The sequence below is a fragment of the Macaca fascicularis genome, chromosome 3 (genome assembly GCF_037993035.2).
Source record: "Macaca fascicularis isolate 582-1 chromosome 3, T2T-MFA8v1.1".
NCBI classification, from domain to species: domain Eukaryota; kingdom Metazoa; phylum Chordata; class Mammalia; order Primates; family Cercopithecidae; genus Macaca; species Macaca fascicularis.
This window is the reverse complement of record NC_088377.1, coordinates 158,406,545-158,425,237: the sequence shown is the minus strand read 5'-3', so window position 1 is coordinate 158,425,237 and position 18,693 is coordinate 158,406,545. Positions and strand designations below refer to the sequence as shown.

At 40.6% G+C, this 18,693-nt stretch overlaps 1 protein-coding gene and 1 pseudogene across 24 annotated transcripts in view; one reads left to right on the top strand and one right to left on the bottom strand.

Annotated features, from left to right (window-relative positions):
• ST7 (suppression of tumorigenicity 7) overlaps positions 1-18,693 on the bottom strand; it is a 277,720-nt gene that overhangs the window by 252,984 nt on the left and 6,043 nt on the right. For 2 of the 24 annotated variants that reach the window (XM_074035852.1, XM_074035836.1), the window contains exon 2: positions 4,089-4,153. The exons of the other annotated variants lie outside the window; for them this stretch is intronic. The gene's annotated coding sequence lies outside the window, so the exon portion shown is untranslated. The remainder of the gene's footprint in view (positions 1-4,088; positions 4,154-18,693) is intronic. 24 annotated transcript variants of the gene reach the window in all.
• Positions 5,236-6,090, top strand: LOC102128545 (uncharacterized; annotated as a pseudogene).

The following is an 18,693-nucleotide window of genomic DNA, read 5'->3' as shown; positions in this document are numbered from 1 at the left end:
TCTTCTCTGAAAATGTCACATAAGTCTCCATGTTTTACCAAAGGATATGAGGCTGGCCCATGGAATGATTCAGCCAAGCTCAGCTGAGCAGATGAGAGTGAGAACGGTAAAAGCTCTGCTGACCAGCCACATGAGAGAGAACTGAGGAGAGAAGTGAGAAATGAGAAGTAGAAGCCAAAGGAAGGCTCTGGAAATGTTACTGGGGTTATTAATTGTATCTCCTTTAAGAAATAACAGTATAGAAAGAAATTCCTTTTCAACTTTTATTGTTTTTGCAGGTATGGCCTGTGCTTCTTTAAAAATACCACCACTCGGCCAGGCGTGGTGGTTCACGCCTGTAATCCCAACACTTTGGGAGGCCAAGGCCGGACAAATCATGAGGTCAAGAGATCGAGACAATCCTGGCCAACATGGTGAAACCCTGTCTCTACTAAAAATACAAAAAAATTAGCTGTGCGTGGTGGCACGTGCCTGGAGTCCCAGCTACTTGGGAGGCTGAGGCAGGAGAATCGCTTTAACCTGGGAGGTGGAGGTTACAATGAGCCGAGATCGTGCCATTGCACTCCAGCCTGGCAAAAGAGCGAGACTTTGTCTCAAAATAAACAAATATATTAAAAAAAAAAAAATGGGCCGGGTGTGGTGGCTCACGCCTGTAATCCCAGCACTTTGGGAGGCCGAGGCGGGCAGTTCATGAGGTCAGGAGATCGAGACCATCCTGGCTAACACGGTGAAACCCCGTCTCTACTAAAAATACAAAAAATTAGCCGGGTGTGTGGTGGGCCCCCATAATCCCAGCTGTTCGGGAGGCTGAGGCGGGAGAATGGCATGAACCCAGGAGGCGGAGCTTGCAGTGAGCTGAGATCTGGACACGGCACTCCAGTCTGGGCAACAAAGAGAGACTCCGTCTCAAAAAAATAAAAATAAAAAATAAAAATAAAAAAATAAAAAAAAATTACCACTCTTAGACCGATCTGTCTGATGCCAGCACAAATGAGATTATATTTACGAGGCAGAAGCTCTGTGGGTGCCTTTCTTCCTTCCCACCCCTCTCTCACCCGAATGCAGCTCTCCAGCAAGACCTGCCTCCACATCAGAGGACTGCCAATAAACAGGAAGCATTCTTCCCAGAGGAATGTACCAGAAATCCATTTATTGAAACCCACAACATCTGCATTTTTTGCAGTACAGTCACACTTTTGCAAGAGTAGTTTGCAATATAATGCCAACACCTTACTTACTTAGTGGGGTCAATAAAATTAGATTATTACATGGAAATAAAATTACGAATGCATCATGTACACAGAATCAGAACATTAGAACAGGGCTCTTGGAGAACACAGTCTAGACATTTTAATGGTCCTCAGAATATCTGACATTACATAAGCAAAGGAAAAACAAATTAGTTGGTAGCCAAAGCGAGTAATTAATTATAACTATCACAATCTCAGATTCCAAATTTTTATTTTCATCACAAAAACCTCCTTATTCTAACTGACTTTAGAGTGGAGACTAAAACTAATCTTTTAAAATGAATAGATAGTATTTTAAAAGACCTATGTAATTGGAAACGAAAATTAAAATAACAGTGTCATTTAACACTCAAACTAGCAAGAATGTGAAGTTTGGTAACATCAGGACTAGTGAAGATGTTCAGAAACAGGAGTTTGCATCTATTACTGGTGAGGTATATAATGGCACACCCCTGTGGTAAACTGAATCATTATTCATAATTCTTCACACCCTCCCTGTACTAGAATTCTAATCCACACCGTTGCCACATAACTTTGCAGTACCGTTCACTAGAATAAACAGAATATATTGCCCTACCTCATGGATGTGGGGCTTGACCTTGTGACAAGCTAGGGTCCATGAAATGTTAGCAAAAATGACAGCGAGTCAGTTCTATGCATGGCCCACATGAGGTTTCACATATTTCCACTTGGCTTCTTTTGCTTCTGCCACTTTCCATGAGAACAACATGTCCTAGGTAGCTGTTAGTCCAAGAGAATGAGAGACTTGGAGCAGACCTGAACTCAACCTCAATCCGACCTGCAGACTGGAGCCCAGAGCCTGAAGTCCAGAATCCTGCCCAGTTAATTTTTGTTGCAACCTATCCACAGGTTGACAGGGAAAAATAAATCCTTACTATATTAAGCCACTGAGTTTTGAACTTGGGGTCTTTTGGGGTTTGTTGCTGTTGTTGTTGTTGTTGTTGTTGGAGAGAGAGTCTTGCTCTGTCACCCATGCTAGAATGCAGCGGTGTGATCTCGGCTCACTGCAACCTCCGCCTCCTGGGTTCAGGCTATTCTCTCCCTCAGCCTCCCAAGTAGCTGAGATTGCAGGCTGCCACCACCACGCCCAGCTAAATTTTTTTGTATGTTTTAGTAGAGAAGGGGTTTCACCATGTTGGCCACGCTGGTCTCGAACTCCTGACCTCAGGTGATCTGCCCACCTAGGCCTCCCAAAGTGCTGGGATTACAGGCATGAGCCACCGTGCCTGGCCTTCTTTCTTTTAATGTAGCATTACTACAGCAATCTCTGACTGAGACAACCATTCTGTAAAGGAATCTGGCAACACCCAATAAAGTTGAAGATGCTCATATGGTCCAACAAAGGGCACTTCCAAGTTTGTGTCCTAAAGCAGTGGTTCTCAGACCAATCAGATCTAATATTTCCTTTTAAAGGAAATTATTTGAAACACCCTTTTTCTATTCTATAATGAACGTAATAGATAATCTACCTAACACACATAAATTTAAAAAAAAAAAAAAAAAAAAGAAGGCTGGGCATGGTGGCTCATGCCTGTAATCCCAGCACTTTAGAAGGCCAAGGCGGGCAAATCACTTGAGGTCAGGAGTTCAAGACCAGCCTGGCCAACATGATGAAACCCTGTCTCTACTAAAAATACAAAAATTAGCCAGGTGTGGAGCCAGGCACCTGTAATCCCGGCTACTCGGGAGACTGAGGAAGGAGAATCACTTGAACCCGGGAGGTGGAGGCTGCAGTGAGCCAAGATCATGTCACTGCACTCCAGCCTGGGAGACAAAGCAAGACTCTATCTCAAAAAAAAAAAAAAAAAAAAAATTGTTTTCAAAAAACCCCCATAATATCTGATACAGTTTGGCTGTGTCCCCATCCAAATCTCATCTTTAATTATAGCTCCCATAATCCTCACGTGTCATGGGAGGGACTTGGTGGGAGGTAATTGAATCATGGGGGTGGGTTTTTCCCGTGCTGTTGTGATAATGAGTAAGTTTCATGAGATCTGATGGTTTTATAAAGGGCAGTTCCCCTGCACACCCTCTCTTGTCTGCCACCATGTAAGACATGCCTTTGCTCCTCCTTCACTTTCTGCCATGACTATGAAGCCTCCTCAGCCATGTGTAACTGTGAGTGCATGAAACCTCTTTTTCTTTATAAATTATCCAGTCTCGGGTATTTCTTCATAGCAGTATGAAAATGGACTAATGCACTAGCCTAACTAAAATATGAAAAAAATAAATAAAATATTACTTATAATCAGGGCAGAATGGAGATGAGGCAAGCAAGGTGCTTTGGGTGCAAAATTTAAGGAGGCAAAGTAGTGAAAGTGCTGAACCTCCACTTGCAGGACACTTGCATCTGTATCTCCTCAAATTTTGCACCTAAGCAACCTCAGTTGCCTCACCTTAGTCCTGGCCCTATTTAGAATAATATAATTACATTAAAAATGCAAATTTTTTCATGACTTTGGTAGAGGATTTAATGAAGCAAATAGACATTTGCACCCCTATATACACTGTCATCATGAATGCAAAACCTACAAATGCAGGATGATACAAGTGTGTTATTTTATTCAGAACTTGGTAAAAGTTCTGAACAAAGTAAACTCTTCCCTCATGCATGGTAGTTTCAATTAAAAAAAAAAAAGCATATACTAAAACCATGCCAAAAATACTTTAGTTTTACATGCAAAATGGTGGTTCTAGAGTCAGATCATCATACAAAGAATTTTTAAGTACAAGAAGACCTGACGGGGATATTTAAAAATCATATGGGAGAAAGGCATACACACACATCACAGGTCATCACACATCCTTTGTCCTCACCCTCTCTCAATGTCAGTAAGGCTCTCCCAATCAATAATTGAAAATATCCCTCCTGCTGGCATTTCCTGAAGAAAAAAGAAATATGTAAAAATTTAAAAAACAAAATGTCCCCCACAAATTTCCAAACTTTCCCTAGTTGATCCATTACTATTGATAACACTGTCCTTTGATAAATCAAATACATGTGTAAAGAGGTCCATGTAGAGTTAATTTATCTACTTATGGTAAAATTGATATGCCATGGTATACTCATGCAATGAAATACTATATAACATCTAAATTAACTATATCTACAACATGGGAAGAGCTCATAAACATAATGTTTGATAATAGAAACAAGCTGCAGAAGGGTATGGGCAGTAGTCTACCATGTACGTTTTTAAAACTTACAAAATAACTATATATTGTTGATGAATACATTAAATACATGGGAACAATACCAACTTCAGGACAATGGTTACCAACAAAGAAAAAATGAGGGGAAAGGGATGTAGGAGTAGCTTTACCTGTCTAGGTAACAGTTTATTTTTAAAAACAGAGAGGCCAGGAGCAGTGCTCGCACCTGTAATCCCAGCACTTTGGGAGGCCAAGGGAGTAGCATCTTGAGCCCAGGAGTTTGAGATCAGCCTGGGCGACATGGGGAGACTCCATCTCTACAAAAAATTAAAAAGTAGTCTGACATGGTGGCACACACCTGTGGTCCCAGCTACTCGGGAGGCTGAGATGAAAGGATTGCTTGAGCCTGGGAGGTCAAGGCTGCAATAAGCCATGATTGTGCCACTGCACTCCAGCCTGGGTGATAGCGCAAGAACTTGTCTCAATTAATCAATCAATCAATAAAGAGAGAGAGAGAGAGGTGGGACGAGAAATAAACAAGATGAGCCTAGAACATCTTGTAGTGCTAGAAAGTAAGGAAATCCTCAAAAGAAAAACCCACTATCATGGGAGCATGTCAAAGAAACACAGAAGTCAACCAGTAGAGCTCTCAATGAGCCAAAACTGGAAAAATTTGAACAATGAAATAAAGCAGTACTGGATTATAACCTGTATAAAATAAATATCCATGAGTCCATACTGATATAAACAAATGAATGAATAAGTGAATAAATAAATGGGGGAGGGAGAGGAGGCTGCAACACTGAGTAGAGGAGGCAGGAACCAGAGCGCGAGCAGTAGCTGAGTGGGCACCATGGCTGGGATCACCACCATTGAGGCAGTTAAGGGCAATATCCAGGTTCCGCAGCAGCAGGCAGATGATGCAGAGGGCCTCCAGTGAGAAGTTGAGGGGGAAAGGTGGGCCCGGGAACAGGCTGAGGTTGAGGTGGCTTCCTTGAACTGCAGGATCCAGCTGGTTGATGAGAAGCTGGACCATGCTCAGGAGCGCCTGGCCACTGCCCTGCAAAAGCTGGAAGAAGCGGAAAAAGCTGCTGCTAAGAGTGAGAGAGGTATGAAAGTTATTGAAAACCGGCCTTAAAAAATGAAGAAAAGATGGAACTCCAGGAAATCCAACTCAAAGAAGCTAAGCACATTGCAAAAGAGGCAGATAGGAAGTATAAAAAGGTGGCTCATAAGTTGGTGATCATTGAAAGAGACTTGAAACACACAGAGGAACAAGCTGAGCTGGCAGAGTCCCGCTGCCGAGAGATAGATGAGCATATCAGACGGAGGGACCAGAACCTGAAGTGTCTGAGTGCTGCTGAAGAAAAGTACTCTCAAAAAGAAGACAAATATGAGAAAGAGATCAAGATTCTTACTGATAAACTCAAGGAGGCAGAGACCTGTGCTGGGTTTGCTGAGAGATCGGTAGCCAAGCTGGAAAAGACAATTGATGACTTGGAAGATAAACTGAAATGCACCAAAGAAGAGCACCTCTGTACACAAAGGATGCTGGACCAGACTCTGCTTGACCTGAATAACACGTAGAATGCCCCAGTCCCACCCTGCTGCTGCTCCTCCCTCTGACCCTGACTCTTCCTGAGGCCAGCCTGCCTGAAGCTGACCTTTAACTGAGGGCTGATCTTTAACTGGAAGGCTGCTTTCCCCTTTTGCCTCCTGCTCCTCCCCTGTGTCTTTTTTGCCAAACTGTCTTTACCAATTCCCGGAGATTCTAGCTGGGCTAGAGGCTGAGCACCTTTGGAAACAACATTTAAGGGAATGTGAGCACAATGCATAATGTCTTTAAAAGCATGTGGTGGCCGGGCGCGGTGGCTCAAGCCTGTAATCCCAGCACTTTGGGAGGCCGAGACGGGCGGATCACGAGGTCAGAAGATCGAGACCATCCTGGTTAACACGGTGAAACCTCGTCTCTACTAAAAAAAATACAAAAAACTAGCCGGGCGAGGTGGCGGGCGCCTGTAGTCCCAGCTACTCGGGAGGCTGAGGCAGGAGAATGGCGTAAACCCGGGAGGCGGAGCTTGCAGTGAGCTGAGATCCGGCCACTGCACTCCAGCCTGGGCGACAGAGCGAGACTCCGTCTCAAAAAAAAAATAAAATAAAATAAAAAAATAAAAGCATGTGGTGATGTACACATTTTGTAATTACCGTTTTTGTTGTTTTGTAGCAACCATTTGTAAAACATTCCAAATAATTCCACAGCCCTGAAGCAGCAACCTCATCCCTTTCTCACTTTTGGAAGGTGACTTTTCAGCTTACTGCATATTGCACTCTCCACAGAGGACAGGAAAAGGTATAGGCCTGCCTTACTGAGAGCCAGACAGAGCCCAGGGAAAGACTCCACTAGGGGAAACCTCATTGCTCTGTACAAAGTACCAGCTGAACCACAAAGGTGATTCCAGGAGGAGTTAGTCAAATGACAACAGCAACAACAACAAAAAAGTGTGCTGTTCAAGTTCTCACTTTAAGATATCTTTGGACAATATTACTTCTTTTTTCTTTTTTCCTTTTTTTTCATTAGAAGTGACCAAATTAAGATGGTAAGACCTCTGAGACCAAATTTTTGTCCCATCTCTACCCCTCCCAACCGCTTACAGAATGGATCACATGACCCTTACGTTGAGGTGACCATTTAATTGCTTTCCTGCCTCCTTGAAAGAAAGAAGATGATGTGTTTGCCACTGATTTAGCCATGTGAAGCTCATCTCATTACCCTTTTCTGGGTTTGAAGCTGCTGTCTCTAAAAGTGCCATCTCATTGTGCTTTGTATCAGTCAGTGCTGGAGAAATCTTGAACAGCTTATGTACAAAATTTTAAATTTTGTATTATTTTGAAACTTTGTTTCTTTGGGTTTGTGGCACCCTGGCCATCCCATCTAGCTGTGACAGCCTCTGCAGTCCGTGGGCTGGCAGTTTAGTGATCTTTTAAAGCCTGTTTCCCCATTTCCTGGTAAGGTTTCCAGGAGGTCTGTTAGATGTACGTCCTGCAGTTTACTGGCTTCAAATGCACTCTCCTTTGATGTGGTCTCTTTGGGTCCAATTGAGAGAAAGAGAAATCAATAGCGCAACTGTTTTGATACTGAATATTGACAAATGTCTTTTTGAAATAAAGAACCAGTCCCTCCAAAAAATAAAAAATAAATAGATGGGAAAGAAGAGACAAATCTCCCATGCAGAAGAATTCAAAATAATTGATATAGAACACTACCTTTGAGGTGGGTGAAAGAGTGAATACACAAATGGGTAATGACCAGACCACATATAAAAATAGAACTCTGACTCACAACCTGCAACAACCAGTCCAGAAAGCCAAACCACAATGCTATGGACTGAATATTTGTGTCACCCCAAAATTCATACATTGAAGCCTAATCCCCAATGTGATGGCACCTGGAGGTGGGGTTTTTGGGAGGTAATTAGGTCATGATGATGGAGTGCTCTATAAATGAGATTAGTTCCCTTATAAGAAGACACACGAGAAAGCTTGCTTCCTCTCTCTGCTCTCTTCCATGTGAGGACACAAGGAGAAGAAGGCCATCTGCAAACCAGGAAGCAAGACCTCCAGACACAGGATCTTCCAGCCCCTTAATCTTGCACTTCCCAGCCTCCAGAACTGTAAGTAATAAATGTTTGTTGTTGAAGCCACCAAACCCTATGGTTTATTTGTCCAGAGTAGCCTCAACTGACTAAGCACAAAACTTATATAACAATTAGCCCAACAGTCAGGACTTGACCAGTAACTAACAGCTTCTCTAATTTCTGTACCAACTTTTAAGTTAAGACTTGCTGAAGAAAGCAAAATATATACCACTAATCAGTAACACAGGATGTCCCACCCTCTCCATGTCAGCAGCCTCCAAACAGGGCCTACCTGGAACTTTCCCTTTCTTCTACAATATAGCTTTCCTTCTTTTATTGTTTTCTGTTTTGTTTTGTTTTTTGAGATGAAGTTTTGCTCTTGTTGCCCAGGCTGGAGTGCAATGGCGTGATCTCAGCTCACCGCAACCTCCACCTCCCAGGTTCAAACGATTCTCCTGCCTCAGCCTCCCGAATAGCTGGGATTACAGGCATGCGCCACACACCCGGCTAATTTTGTGTTTTTAGTAGACACATGTTGGTCATGGCTGGTCTCGAACTCCTGACCACAGGTGATCCGCCCGCCTCAGCCTCCCAAAGTGCTGGGATTATAGGCGTGAGCCACCGCGCCCAGCCACTTTCCCTTTTTTCTACAATAAAGCTTTCCTACTTCTCTAACTGCCAAACACAAGTGATGATGGCTGACTCCTTTGCTATGGGAGGCTTTGAATAGATAGCCTTTACTTGTTCTCATTTAGATGTTCCTCATTTATTTCCACAAGAGGAAATAAAGCTTCATTCCCTAAGTGTGGCCTGAGCAAAGCGAACTCCTTCCCAAGAGCACAGTATGAGGAAGTAAAGGGTAACTTTACAGTGAAGAAACCTGATCAACACTATCTCTGCCAGGGGATCAAGGTCAATATTAACAGTGACAAGTCAAGTTGATACTATGTCGTGACAAAAATGGCACTTGACCTCTGTGGTCTTCCTCCCAAAAACTCATAATCCCAGAAAATCATTAGAAGAATATCAAACAAATCTCAATTAAGCAATAGTCTAAAAAATTATCGACCGGTACTCCTCAAAATTGTTAAGGTTATCAAAAACAAGGAAAGTCTGAAAAACTGCCACACCCAAAAGGACTGTAGAGGGATATGATACTCCTCAAAATTGTAACGGTTATCAAAAACAAGGAAAGTCTGAAAAACTGCCGCATCTAAAAGGTTCTTAAAAATAGTTTATTTGAAAAAGAGAGAGAAAGCAATATGAGCAGTTGTGGCAAAATGTTAACAAACATTAAATATGGATGATGGGTCACCCCACTATTACTGTTTCTCATATTATTCCCTGTCCCTTTCTATACAGGTAAAATATATCAGAATTTCAATTATTTTTAATCCTTCAAAATGAACTCCAATTTAACCCCAACAGATTCTAGCTTTTCTCTTTTTCACCCTCCATCTGTCACACTGGCAGTTTTCTGAAGGGACCAAGCAGATGCCCATTCGCACATTCTCCAAGCAGCCTGGGAATTCCTACAGTTATTTCAGTAACTACCACTATGATTTGAAAGCTTTCTCTTCATCCCCTTGTTTTGGTATTTACTTCTCCTTTGTGCTCTACACATTTTACTTTGGATTAGAGTTAGTTTTGTCCCTGTTTTTCTTTCCCTGAGTGCTCAATATCTCAAGATACTGAAGACAGGGACCGTGTTTTGGTCATCATTCCATTCCTCTACCCCCGCACCAAGCACTGTGACTTGCTAGTACTATGACTCAATGAATTTATTATTTGATTGTAAGAGAAAAGAGGTTCAACATAAAGTCCTTTTCTAAGCCAGGCATGGTGGTGCACACCTGTAGTCTAACTACTCAGAAGGTTAAGGCAGAAGGATTGCTCGAGCCCAGGAGTTCGAGTCAGCACGGGCAACATAGTAAGACCCTGTCTCAAGAAGAAGCAAAAAGAAGGAAGAAGAAGGAAGAAGGAGCAAGGGAGGGAAGGAGGGAGGGAGGGAGGGAGGGAGGGAGGGAGGGAGGGAGGGAGGGAGGGAGGGAGGGAAAGAAAGAAGGAAGGAAGGAAGGAAGGAAGGAAGGAAGGAAGGAAGGAAGGAAGGAAGGAAGGAAGGAAGGAAGGAAGGAAGGAAGGAAGAGGGGAGGGGAAAATTTGTAAAACAAAACAAAAAAGTGAATATTAGAAAAAAAAATTTAAGTCCTTTTCTGTAGTGCAACATATTAGTAAGAACAAAATCTGAGAAATGATGAATGAAATTTGGCTTTGAAATTACCAATGAGGTTTAAGAAGTTCCAGACAAATTATGAAAGCAGGTAACAGAATACAAAGAGTTAAGGAGTAAAGTTAAGAAACAGATAATATAAGCTTATTCACTTACACCAAGAGTGGAGCTCCTCATGCTGCTATCATATTTCACCCCAAAACTGAATGGGAACAGAAAATATACAGAGGACATACATGTCACTATGAAAACAAAGAACAGATGTATTTAAAAAGAACTATCAGTCTAGAAACTGACTTAAGAGAAAAAGCTGATTGAGTTAGATACCAAGAATTACCAAACAAAGTCAGTATTATAGTAGGAGCCACAACAGTAACTACAACTAAATATCTAAAATGTACTGAGCACTAGAAAGCGCCGGCACTGGTTAAGGCTTTTTTCATAGTATCTCATTTAATCCTCCCAACAGTCCTATGAGGTACTCACCATTATTGTGCTCAGTTATAAAGAAGGTAACTAGTGTTAAGATCACAGAACTGATAAATGACTGCTGACCTTTTTGCTAGAATGTGGTAAGGGCGCCATCATTTTTTATTGCAGGTCAGTAATTCAAGAATGAAAAGGCTGCACACAATTAGCAGAAAGGTCCACTGGGACTGGACCCGCTAGAGCTGTAGACCTGCCTCTGGGACGCTGACTTGCACAGGCTGCCTGACCAAATTCACTCCTTAATGTCCACAACAATAGGAACTGGTAATACAGGGAGAGGGGACAGTGGTCCTAAGCACCAGGAACCAGAAGTGAGAGTAGTGCAACTGGAGCACTCACAGGCAGAAGTGGTCATTAACGGCCACCACTGAGGGTACGTGAGCCCTACTGAACTCTGCAGAGGAATGGGGTCTTCCAGAACAGGCTCAGAATTACTACCTATTCATACCAATATATCCTTTGTCCTACACATCCAGGAGAATATTGCTTGAGAAACTCAGGTTTATATGAGTTACTTTGTAATTAGCGGGAGGGGAGGGGGTATAGGAATGATAGAAACCCACAAATAGCAAAGTGAATCATTTGATATGTTGTGTAACATACATCAAAGTGTTGATTTCCTAACCTCCATTTTATTTCTGAAAGTAACAAGTGATACATTAATTTTTTATTGATTTGCAAATTTTACATCCTATTTTGGATAATTTGCTACATTCTGTGGTAAGTAAACTAGGACAGAGAATCACAGGCATACAACATTGTGCTGCAAGAAGCAATAGTTATTTGTTCTCCAGTGCCTCTAAGAAGGGTGAAAGCAATGTGCCAGGACTAGAAAGGAGCTGCTTTCAATTAAATGCAAGGTAAAAATAATGTCATTTCACAAACACAGCTGGGCTTCCTGCCTAGGAGGGTATGCTCTGCTTAAACTACTTAAAATCTCCAGTAAGTAAATTGATTTGAAAGGATTGACATTCCCTGTCTAGCTGCCACGTTTTAATCTTCTGGGTGAGTAGTCAACACGAAAAAGAGATTTCCATAAAGCCAATAGCAATCACTTATGAACACCATGTTTTTAATGAAATGCAATTCATTATGGGCTGGGCGCAGTGGCTCACACCTGTAATCCCAGCACTTTGGGAGGCCAAGGCAGGCAGATCACCTGAGGTCAGGAGTTCAAGATCAGCCTGGCCAACATAGTGAAACCTCGTCTCTACTAAAAAGACAAAAATTAGCCGGGTGTGATGGCGGGTGCCCATAATCCCAACTACTCGGGAGGCTGAGGCCTGAGAATCACTTCAACCTGGGAGGCAAAGATTGCAGTGAGCCAAGATCATGCCACTGCACTGCAGCCCTGGCGACAGAGTGAGACTCCTATCTTTAAAAAAAAAAAAAAAAAAAAAAAAAAAAAAGCAACATATATTTATGGAAATAAATGACTGCAATAAATAAGTGTAATCCACTAAAAAAGATACTGTCTTGATGTCTACCTATTGTTGTATGTTTTGTTTTTGCAGGTGTTACAAACAGAAGAAAACATGTTAAAATGGACCTTATATTTTATTTCTAAGTCATGTTTATTTCTAGAAAGTGAGCTGGGTATGAACCAATGGCTAGGTGGGCAGGAACCAATGAACCACATTCAAGACATGATAGGGGAAAATCTCTTGCCTGTGACACTACACAACTACATTTCCCCTGCTAGATCCAACCTGCTCATCACTACATTTATAAATATCATTTAAGTTTTCTCTTTGGACTGAACAATGATAAATCTTTATTTTATCTTAGCAGCTGACGATATTTCATGCAAACTTTGAATTTAGGTCCTCTTTAGCCCCAACAGTAACGTGCTGTTTGTCTTATCTTTTCCAAATATCTTATTACTTTTCTTCATCCCATTTATTATCATGATTAAAACTGAAAACATTCATTCAAGAGTCACAGTTCCTTTAACTGTACTTTAAGAGCTACCAGAATTGTTACACTATTTTCTATAGATAAGCAATAAAAAATACAGTGTACAAAACATTTATAGGAATACTGTTTTAAAAAAATTTTATTATACTTTAAGTTCTGGGATACATGTGCAGAACGTGCAGGTTTGTTACACAGGCATACATGTGTCCTGGTGGTTTGCTGCACCCATCAATTCATCATCTAGGTTTTAAGCCTGACATGCATTAGGTATTTGTCCCAACGCTCTCCCTCCCCTTGCCACCAATCCCCCGACAGGCTCCAGTGTGTGATGTTCCCCTCCCTGTGTCCATGGAATACTTTTATAGCCTAAACTAAGTCTGCGTATCTTTGCTCTAAATTAATTGATGTTATATTGCCATCACTTCTGTGCTTTCCCTCCAAAAACAGAATTTCCTTATTCAAATAATGTAAGAGAAAGAAAAAGTTTCTCTTAGGATAATAACTTTAATTGATTAGATTTGCTATAAGATTTTTAAGATTCCATTTCAGACTTTTAGTGAATGATAATGCATATACAATTTCCAGTTTGGGGAAAGAACGATTGGGCAGCAAATTTCTAATATTTCAAAATTGTAGTTTAGCCTCTCATGCTTCACCTCTCAAATGTAAGGGTACAATTTAAAATACTTTCCTTAAAAAGTCTTATGAAAACAGCCAAATATTATATTTCTGCAACATAAATAAGCTAAGACAAAAATTCCTCTCTAAACGATGCCAACTCTGAGCCTGAACTGAGAAAAGTATAATTTGTTTTATTTTGCTTTAAATAAAAGACACGAATGATAGAGGATAGGAATTCTACACAAACAACATAATACACACGCTCCCCAACCCAAGACCCAGGGAAAAGTGCAAACTAGATCACACTAGTTCTTATTATGTAGCACTCTCTAAACACATGTCACAGAAAGAGAATCAATTGAGTGGAGCGGGTGTAATAAATTGCAAAACACCACAAGAGCATTATTTTATTAGCACTATTAGGAATGTTCAATAAACAAGGTCTATCAAATAAATGAAAAGACCCAATTTGTAGGGAAGTAAATTTCATTCTCATTCCCAAGACAGAGTCCAGAAACTGGAAAAGCTTAACAGAGAGAAGAACTGTAAGCATTCTACTATTATCTATCGCTAATAAAATAATACTTCAGAATGGTATTAACAACTGACCAAAACAAGACAAAAACTCTAAATCTAGGTCACACAATAACTCCAGATATGAGCTGCTTACGTGTCAAAACTACTTCCTTTTTTAAGATGATTTTATACCTCAGAGTGTTTCTACTGTTTGTGGTTTTTAAATGTTAATTTTTTAAAATAATAAAACAAATAGTCCTTCCTCACTGACCTGAGAGATTCCTTTAAGGTCCTTTAACGCTCTACAACCTTGCTTAAAATTTCTGAAAGACTGATATTTAAACACAATCTTTTATTAGATGTGGAGGTCAACTTAAGAACCAAAGTCCCAGCACTTTAGGAGGCCGAGGCGGGCAGATCACAAGGTCAGGAGTTTGAGACCAGCCTGGCCAATATGGTGAAACCCCGTCTCTACTAAAAATACCAAAATTAGCCAGGTGTGGTGGTGCGCACCTGTAGTCCCAGCTACTCAGGAGGCTGAGGCAGAAAAATCGCTTGAACCCGGGAGGCAGAGGTTACAGTGAGCCGAGATCGTACCACTGCACTCCAGGTTGTGAAACAGAGTGAGACTCCGTCTCAAAAAAAAAAAAAAACAGAACCAAAGTTAGGGTTCTCCACAGAGTATAAGTATAACCAGTACACTTTCAGTTTGCTAAAATTCAGAAGGGGAAAAAAACGCTTTCTCAGATAAATGTTGCCTTACTTTGTTGAGAAATTCGGTAACTGCAATTAAACAGTGACACCACAGCCACAGCAACATAAAATACTGCTACAGCTAACTAACTGGGCCTGTCAGTTCCTTATTTTAGCACAGTAGGTAGTACAGGAATGCCTGCTACTTTTAAATGATGGGTAATAGTAACACATCAGCAACTGTCTTGCTCCACTGAAACAAGAAAAATGAGTTTCATTACAAGTTCTCTCTTCTGGAAAATACAAAGCCCCTTATAGATATATTTACAATAACATCTCAAATACAATAGTGATGTTGAAAGATATTATTCCACATTTACAACACTCAGTAGTGTGGTTTCAAACAATCCAATAACCCATTATCTTGCTTGGTGCAGTTTTAGAAAGAATATTCAAGGATAAAAGAGATTATATTATATAGTTTAACCTGTCATTTCACTGTGAGAGCCAAGCCTCTAGAATATAGAATATAGCCTTCTGAGGAAAAAACCTACTACAATGCCTCGGATTTAAATAGTATTTTACCGTCTACAAAGCACTTTCTTATTCATTTTATAATCTCATATGAAGACTGCATTCTGGTAAAGGGACCAAGTCTATCATCAAGCTGGAAGGCAAAACTCAGTAACTATCTCAACCACATAAATATTCATAGAACGCCCAGGCTTCCAAATAGGAAGAGAGGAAGTCAACTATCCCTGTTTGCAGACGACATGATCCTATATCTACAAAACCCTAGAGTCACCGAATTAAAGAGCTTCTGCACAGTAAAACAAACTATCATCGGAGTGAACAGGCAAACTACAGAATGGGAGAAAATTTTTGCAATCTACCCATTTGACAAAGTCTAATATCCAGAATCTACAAGGAACTTAAACAAATTTACAAGAAAAAAATCAAACAGCCCCATTAAAAAGTAGGCAAAGGATATGAACAGACACTTCTCAAAAGAAGACATTTATGTGGCCAACGAACATAGAAAAATTCTCACCATCACTGATCACTACAGAAATGCAAATCAAAACCACAATGAGATACCATCTCACGCCAGTCAGAATGGTGATTATTAAAAAGTCAGGAAACCACAGATGCTGATGAGGCTGTGAGAAATAGGAATGCCTTTGCACTGTTGGTGGGATGTAAATTAGTTCAACCTTTGTGGAAGATAGTGTGGTGATTCCTCAAGGATCTAGGACCAGAAATAATACCATTTAACCCAGCAATCCCATTACTAGGTGTATACCCAAAGAATATAAGTTGTTTTACTATAAAGACACACTTACACGTATGTTTATTGCAGCACTATTTACAATAGCAAAGACATGGAACCAACTCAAATGCCCATCAGATAAACAAAATGTGGTACACATACACCATGGAATACTATGCAGCCATAAAAAAGGAATGAGATCATCTCCTTTGCAGGGACATGGATGAAGCTGTAAGCCACCATCCTCAGCAAACTAACACAGGAACAGAAAACCAAACACTGCACGTTCTCACTCATAAGTGGGAGTTGAACAATGAGAACACATGGACACAGACAGAGGAACACCACACACCAGGAGCAGTCAGGGGGTGGGGGGTGAGGGGAGGGAGAGCATCAGGACAAACAGCTAATGCATGCAGGGGTTAAAGCCTAGATGACGGGTTGATAGGTGCAGCAAACCACCATGACACACATACACCTACGTAACAAACCTACACATTCTGCACTTGTATCCCAGAACTTAAAGTAAAATTAAAAAGAAAGAAAGAAAGAAAACTCCATAGTCTCAGCCCAAAAGCTCCTTAAGCTAATAAACAACTTGAGCAAAGTCTCAGGATATAAAATCAATGTGCAAAAATCACTAACATTCCTACACACCAACAACAGTCAGACCAAGAGCCAATCAGGAATGCAAACATATTCACAATTGCCCGCCCCCTCCCCGCCACATACACACACAAAAACGTAGGAATACAGCTAACCATGGAGGTGAAAGATCACTACACGAAGAACTACAAAACACTGCTCAAAGAGATCAGAGATGACACAAGCAAATGGAAAAACATTCCATGCTCATAGATAGGAAGACTCAATATCATTAAAATGCCCATACTGTCCAAAGCAATTTACAGATTCAATGATATTCCTATTAAACTACCATTGACATTCATCACAGAACTAGAAAAAACTGTTTCAAAATTCATATGGAACCAAAAAAGAGCACAAACAGTCAAGGCAACCCTAAGTAAAAAGAACAAAGCTGGAGGCATCATGCTACTTGCTACTCATCTTCCAACTATACTACAGGGCTACAGTAACCAAAACAGCATGATACCGGTACAAAACCAGACACATAGACCAATGGAATAGAATAAAGAACCCAGAAATAATGCTGCACACCTACAACTATCTGATCTTCGACAAATCTGACAAAACAAGCAATGGGAGAAGGATTGCCCATTCAATAAATGGTGCTGGGATATATGACTAGCCATATGCAAAAGATTGAAAGTGGACCCCTTCTTTACACCATATACAAGTTAACTCAAGATGGATTAGAGACTTCAGTGTAAAACCAAAAACTATAAAAACCCTGAAAGACAACCTACACAATACCATTCAGGACATAGGAACGGGTAAGGATTTCATGACGAATACACCAAAAGCAACTGCAATAAAAGCAAAAATTGACAAATAAAATCTAAATTAAAGAGCCTCTGCACAGCAACAGAAACTATCAACAGAGTGAACAGACAACCTACAGAACGGAGACAATTTTTGGAAACTACACATCTGACAAAGGTCTAATATCCAGCATCAATAAGGAACTTAAAACAAATGTACAAGTACCTCATAGTATCTGTATGAATGGAGTTCAGGGTTCTACTAATGTGGAAAAAAATTGTCTGTGAGCAATGATATAGTAGTACAAGAAAGATTTGGTTGGGAAATTTTTCAGAATAATATTGGCAGGCAAAATGAAACTTAACAGACAGAATTGTAACTCAAAGCGATTAGAAATACTTCAGCACAACTTTATGTGTTTGCAGTGGCTCACACCTACAATTCCAGCACTTTGGGAGGCCAAGGGGGGCAGATCACCAGAGGCCAGAAGTTTGAGACCAGTCTGGATAAGATGGCGAACCCTGTCTCTACAAAAAATACAAAAATTAGCTGGGCATGATGGCGTGCACCTGTAATCCCAGTTACTTGGGAGGTTGAGGCATTAGAATCACTTGAACCCGGGAGGCGGGGAGGTTGCAGTCAGCTGAGATCTCGTCCCTGCACTCCAGCCTGGGTGACACAGCGAGATTCTGTCTTTAAAAAAAAAAAAAAAAAAAAGGATCCCAGCATATTTGGAGGGTGGTGATGTAGAAAAAGAGAGGTGAAAGTTCAGATTTGAGGCGTAAGAAAGAGTCATAGCATCAGACTTTGTAAGTGAAGATAATATACTTAGATTGTATTTTCAGTGCAATGGAAGCCACTGCAGGAAGTCTTATGAAATCTGGACTTGTATTCACTAAGAATTAAGAGTCCAAACTGTAAAAAACATGTATACTCATTAAGTCCATGTATTTTCTTGATAATATGCTTTGCACTCGATTAATTCATCGTAAGACACAGAATCCCAGAGCTAGAAGGAAACTTAATGAATGTAAAACCATTATTTTACATATACAAAAACTCAAGGCCAGAGAAACATGCATCATTCGGATTGCTTTATTAATGGCTGAGAAAAATATCTCCAAAAATAATTAAGGGCAACTAAGATGTCTGGGATACCTTCTAAACTCAAAGCTGACATTAATCAAAAAATTGCCCTTTTATATATTCATAAACTGAACCACCAGGCTTTCGATGCACATGACCCATCATAGAACATAGAAGATTTTGTAACAGTCTCTGACCACAATCTAAAGCTGCAAACTTAGATGGGACACATACTCAGCAATGCATTTGATCAACTGGACTGTCCCAATCCCAGCTCACTAAATACACCATAACTTCGATATTCATTCATCCAGTGAATAAGGATCTACTCTGTACAAGGAATTACACTGGAAGATGAAGAACTAGAATCTAGAAGAAGTGATAAAACACACATACACAAAAAAGATG